The sequence below is a fragment of the Bos mutus genome, chromosome 10 (assembly GCF_027580195.1).
Source record: "Bos mutus isolate GX-2022 chromosome 10, NWIPB_WYAK_1.1, whole genome shotgun sequence".
Taxonomy (NCBI): domain Eukaryota; kingdom Metazoa; phylum Chordata; class Mammalia; order Artiodactyla; family Bovidae; genus Bos; species Bos mutus.
Genome location: NC_091626.1, coordinates 48,837,147 through 48,843,146, shown reverse-complemented (window position 1 = coordinate 48,843,146; position 6,000 = coordinate 48,837,147). Strand labels below are relative to the sequence as shown.

Sequence of the window (6,000 nt, the reverse complement as noted above, 5' to 3'; positions counted from 1 at the left end):
AACGACAGCAAAGATTCTATTGCAACCATTAACTGAATGTTTACTCAGATAAATCAATGTTAAAGAAAAGCATGTGAGGATCCAAAGAAGCACTGAAAATATTAAAGAAAAAACAGAATACGACTCCTATGTCATTCATTTTATTTTAGGCACAACATTTTTGTAAGTTACACAAAGACAAATCTCTACATCAATATTACAAATAGGTAGGTGGAGAAAGACTGTTTACCTGAGGCCACCCTAAATCAGTGGGCAATATGTATTTCATTTGTAAACTCTTCTAAATTAAAATCTTGGTGCTCTCTCCCATATTCCCAATTCATAGATATAAGATGCCAAAAATTGTTAAGGTTGAAGATTGCAAAAGTCACTCCCTGGCTCATCTGTTAAGAAGTTTATCTACGTTAAGGGTTTCTTAGCTACCCATTGTAAGTAAATTAAACTCATAAGACTCTTACTTTGCAAATCACCATTCTCAAATAAATTGGGGGGGCGGAGCATGCAGGAGCTTATTTACCTGACCAGGGATCGAACCTCCGCGCCCTACAGCCGAAGCGTGCAAAGTGCTAACCACTGGGCCGCCAGGTAAGCGCCCTCAAATAAACTTTTGCTACTTTCTTAATAAAATGCAACAAACACCTTAACATCCCAACCCCGGAAAAACAAGACTTCTACCTCTGAGTTGACAGTAATTCAAGGGAATTCAGCGAGCAGTTATTAGGATCTACAAAGTATAAGGAACCAACACAATGTTTAAAAAGGAGGGAGCTACACGAACATGTATGTTTTCATCTCAGCGCTCATGCGGGAGAGATTAGCACACGCACTTCAGCCTCCCACTCCTAGCCCCGCAGAAACGAGCGGGCAGGCTGCGTGTCCAGCCCGCGGCTCCGCCGCGCACATGGCCGGCCGCAGCTCCCACCCCCGTGCCGCGCAGGCGCTGGGCGAGCCGGGACTTGCGGTCGCCGAAGAGGGATCATTCCGCCGGTTTCTTTGTGTGGCTGAAGCTGTAGAAATGGCCTATTTCCCTCCTCTTCGTTAAAAACAAAAATCAGACCCTTTCGCCCTTTTTCTCCCGCCGGGAAGGGATCGGAGAGTGGGTGGGAGGGGGATCTGCTAACTAGGGCAGGGGCGGAAAGGCTCAGGCTAAGAGTCGACGAGGGCCGGGTCTGGGAGGGATGCTGGGAGCTTTGACTCACTCGCACACCATGTGTCCCTCCGCGCGCAGCACGGGGGACTTTTCGGTGGGGATTTTGGGCGCCGACCAGACGCGGCATTTTCGGAAAATAGCGCCCTGTGCAGCTGAAGCGCTTTGTGTTTAGCGGGGCCGCGTCAGCCCGGCAGGGTACGAGGCGCCTCGGGTCCCCGAACCACCTCCTGCTGCTCCCCCGTCGCCGCTCCCGAAGCTTTTCCAGGTCAGTGCGGGTCTGTGTAGGGCCCTGTTACCACCGGATGTGGAAGTTGATCTCTTCGCTGGTAAAAAATAATTCCACTTCCCCCGGAACCCAGATCATCCCCGCGATTTCCTGTTTATTGCATTAAGGCGCCGGGTTTCCGGGGCTCCTGGCCCCGCTTATTCCGCGGGGGTCGGCGGGGTGGGCCTGGGTCCCCGCTCCGCCCGCGCCGCCGCCGCGCTTTGTCCGCTGGCACCCCGCTTCTGGGAGGGGCGGGCAGACATGGTGGCGGCCGCCGCCCCCTCGTCGGCCCCGGCGCACCACGGCCTCCCCGCGGCTCTCCGCCGGGCCGGTGCCGAGCGGCGGCCCTGGAGCGGGATAGGGTCGGGCCAGGGCTGCGGGAACTGCGGCCGCCGAGTAGCAGGCGGTGGGCGGGCGAGGCAGGCTGGCGCGTTACGGCCTTGGCGCTGCCGCCCCGGGAGCCTCCGCTGTCTTTGTCTGGGCCTCCGGACCGCCCAGCCGGAGCGGGGAAGGGTCGGTGGGGGCGGCCGGCCCCCGGCACGCTGTGCTGTTCGGGCCGCGGGGCCTGGAGGCGCTCGGGCCGCGGCGGGAGCAGCCGGCTTGGCCGGCTCGGACAGGGTTAACGGGAGCGCCCAGCTGGTTCCGTGCGGGTCGGCCGCGGCGATTGCCTCGGCCTCGGGGACTCGAGTTGCTAAGGGAGGAAGCCAGCTGCTCTGGATGCTGGGGACTTCTGCTCTTGGCATTTGCCCGCCGGCATCTGCGGGTGCACGGCCTCCGGGACGAAGTTGAGAATTTTGCCAGGTCATTTCTGTCTCAGCACCATCAGTGTGTTTTTAGTGTGTTTTCTTTGAAGCTCTCTTACCATGTTGAACCAGCGTGCCTAGCCTCGAGGGTGCATCGTGAAAACCGAAACCAAAGGAATGATATAGGCCTGCTTTGTGTGTGTTTTCCCACTTGAAGCCTGTTTTCAGTACACATAACTCTTGCTTTAAACCTGATTGGACTGTGGCGTGGAGACATCTGTTCAAAGGAGGGGCAGAGACCACAGTACTTCTGAAGGGGGCTTGGTAATGTGGAAGTATCTTAAGTGTTCTCTCTGTACACTTGATTTGCTGTCTCGATTCAGGCAAGTTACTTTGTGAAGTACAGTTTTTATCTAGAAAATGGTTTGGTGTAATGAGTGCAGTAACTTGCCTTCCCAGAGTTAAAGCACCATAGTTTATTATGCAGAAGTTAGAGGCCAGAAGTTCTTTCTGCAGATAGTCTTTTTTCACACAGAGACCCACCCAGCTTGCTTTAAATTTCTTCTCACTGACATGTAACCATCGACCTTGACACTTCCACTTTCACGCTCAGATTTTGAATTTAAGGAAACGAAAGATGCCTTTGTCTTTTTTAACTTTTTCTCGAATTTATTTTCCCACAAAATAACAAAAGACTATTGCATGTTAACGCCAGTGATATTTTAGGCAAGAGTGACATTGTTTTGCATTTCTGATTCTTTTGAATGTTTAACAGAAGATAGCTGGATTCGTGAACCTACTTCTGCGTTCAGTTTGTTGTGGTATCACATCATGTAACTGCTGGTAAACGCCACTGTATACGCATTCCTTTTTTCAAAAGCTGAAAAATGTGTCATTTCTATCCTGCTCTCATCATTCAAATCAAATCAGGATATTATTGTAAAAGACACATTTAAAAAAATACGGATAAGAAGGTTGTTTCCTGTGCTTTTTTCTTGAGCTCTAGCTTTTTTTCAATTTGGGATTTAGATGCATAAACATCATGAATAAAGATTGCATAATCTGCATATGATTTTAGAGACTCAGAATATTTGAAAAAAATTTAAATGATTAAACTTAATTTTTAATTCCACAACTTATTTTTAACGATGTACACAAGTAAAACACGAATCCCATGTTAAATTTGCTTGTGAAAACTTGTGTGTAAATGTAATTTCTGAAGTTGAACACTTCAAAGTACTATCGGAATGCCAGATTAAAAAGGAGTCCCGCAGTGAAACCTTTGGTGAAATTGCTTTTGCATTGTAACGCATATACAGATGTAGAGCTAACTTGTAACTTAAGAGTTCATGAGTTACCTATTTCTGAATCAGTCTGGGTGTTCTAGGTTGGAGGACGGTTGTAAATGTGTGAACACTTAAAGCCATACCTGCTTTGGTTTAATGGTTCTGAAATGAAGCTTCTGGTTGTTTTGTGAACTTTAGTCTGATTCTGTCAGTCTGTAGTTCTCTCCTGTTCCATCAACAGGAAGCATCTGGTCTGTCTTCATGTAATTGCTAGAAAATGCCAGGTACATTTTTGATGTTTGCTATTCACATGAAAATAAATATCAGATTGGATTTTGAGTTGTACTTCCCACCCTCAGCTCTAGATATACTTATGATGAGCTCATGGTCTATAGAATGGACTTTTTTTTGGCCCTTGAGTACCTTAAGTTAGCAATAGCAGGTAAAACAAGTTGTGAGGGGTTCAGGAGTCACTGCGAGAAAGTTTTGACTCATGAATTAATGATGAGGGTGCCGTAGCCCTTTGCAAGCAGGTTGAGCGTGGATAGGCTCCATCTCTTCTCTCTGCAAATACTAATAAGCAAACTGAAACAAAACCTTTAAGTTCAGGGCAACTTAGTTTTCCAGTGAGTCATTTCTTTGGTCCCTGAGCTTTCCAACTAGTAATCAGGTTTCTGTAGCACTAATGTGTCTACCTCAGGACAACTATAATTAGTATATTTAACTTTTTCTGAAGATGTTTGTTCGATCAGGCTCTCTGGTCAGTTTATTAGTGTTAGTATTAGGGCCTGTGTGTTACTTCACAATGTTGACAACAGAGTTCTGCACAGAGAAGATACTTTGGTGCAGCCACCTCTCCCGTTCAGACATTGGTGGGCTAATGCAGTTTTTATTTTTTGGGCTAAGTATGTCCATAGTGTTAGAGGCTTGACCATTAAGTGATTTCCCCACTGAAAATAAATCCACCTGTAGGGCCATTGGTCCACTTAGAAATAGAAACCTAAAATTCTTAGCCCTGGCTCTCTTAACCTTTTAATGGGAATGATTATAAAGGTTGGCTGTTAGGGCCCAAGATGGTAATGCACAAATAGTGTGGAAAAGACTCGATCATTTTAACTGATTGTACATTTAATATGAATGAACACTTAAAAAATTTTAAAAAGTAAATGCCATTTTGAAGAGCAAGGTGTCAGCCCCACTTTACTTTGTACTGGTTGTGTTGTACCTGGGGTATTATTTCAAATAGCATACTATCCTATTTTAAGTGGGATCTTGGATCAGTTCTGAAACTTTGTATCAGAATCAGCTGGAGAGCTCATTAAAAAGACCTATGGAGGCTCAAGCTTAAGTAGGATAGGAACTGACCCACTCTGTTTTTCTCACATTCCTTAGATGATAAACAACTAAGTTTAAAAACCACCCAACTATAGAGCATGGCTAGAGAATTTTGATTGTGGAGGGAAATGGAAGGGAGGAAAAGTTGAAAAACTGTGATCTTTGGCCCAAAAAAGAGAAGCTCATCTCTCCTGTCAGAACAATCAGGTTTGATTTGACCAGAAAGAACTAGGAGTAAGGGGTAGAAATTAGAAGAAGGCAGATTTTAACATCCTGGAAGAAAAATTCCTCAACAACAGTATAATGGGTTGTTTCTGGTGGTAGGCTGTCCCCTTCCACTGATGGGCGTTCAAGGTAGGAATTCAAGAGAAGGGGAGATGGTGAGGCGAGTCAGGATTTCGGCCAGGTTTCCTTAAGTTCCTTACGGACTGAGAGTTTACAGATGTGTGTAGGTTTGCAGCTAGAAAAGTGGAAGAGCAAAAGCTAATTGAAACAGGTTAGCCTAACTGGGTCTCAGTTTTCATTCTCTTGGATGAGGAGAAATGAGTATCAAATGAGAGAACTATTTAATGAGGGTTTTTTAAAACCCAGCTGTAGTTTGGTGTATTCAAAGCCTGAAAAATGGGCATACCTTCTGATGTGGAAATTTTAAGTGAATTTGTCTTGGTGTTTATTTTGGTGTAATAGAAATATACCAATAAATCGGTAGCTGTTTACAACCAGTTGCAGCATCATTGATAATAAAAGCTGCATAGTAACACATTTGATTCCTTCCCCACATTAATCATATATAGTAAGTAATGCTGTTCCCATTTTTCATAAGAGAAAATTGAGATATAGAGAAATTACTAGGTAGCTCATCCAAGTTAGCAGAATTAGTAACTGGTAGAGCACAGACTTGGTTACAAGCAGTTCTATGCTGTGAAATTGTAAACAATTTAGATGTTTCACAGAATTAGGATACATGCCTACCGTGGGGGTCCTGCCTAGCCGTTTTTTTAATGCTTTGTTGTTGTTTAGTCGCTAAGTTGTGTCCAACTCATTTGCGACCCCATGAACTGTAGCCCGCCAGCCGCCTCTATCCATGAGATTTCTCAGGCAAGAATACTGGAGTGGGTTGCCATTTCCTTCTCCAGAGGATCTTCCTGACCCAGGGGTCAAACTTGCTTCTGCAATGGAAGGCAGAGTCTTTACTGCTGAGCCATAAAAATGTAAAAACAT

At 45.6% G+C, this 6,000-nt stretch overlaps 1 protein-coding gene across 7 annotated transcripts in view; it reads left to right on the top strand.

Annotated features, from left to right (window-relative positions):
- The first annotated feature begins 505 nt into the window (after nucleotides 1-505).
- Nucleotides 506-6,000, top strand: part of GABPB1 (GA binding protein transcription factor subunit beta 1) — a 72,303-nt gene continuing 66,808 nt past the window's right edge. For 3 of the 7 annotated variants that reach the window (XM_005892167.3, XM_070377885.1, XM_070377888.1), the window contains exon 1: nucleotides 1,454-1,476. The gene's annotated coding sequence lies outside the window, so the exon portion shown is untranslated. Of the gene's footprint in view, nucleotides 1,416-1,453; nucleotides 1,477-6,000 lie in introns of those variants that run through there. The other 4 variants (XM_070377887.1, XM_070377884.1, XM_070377886.1 and 1 more) reach the window with 3 other exon arrangements.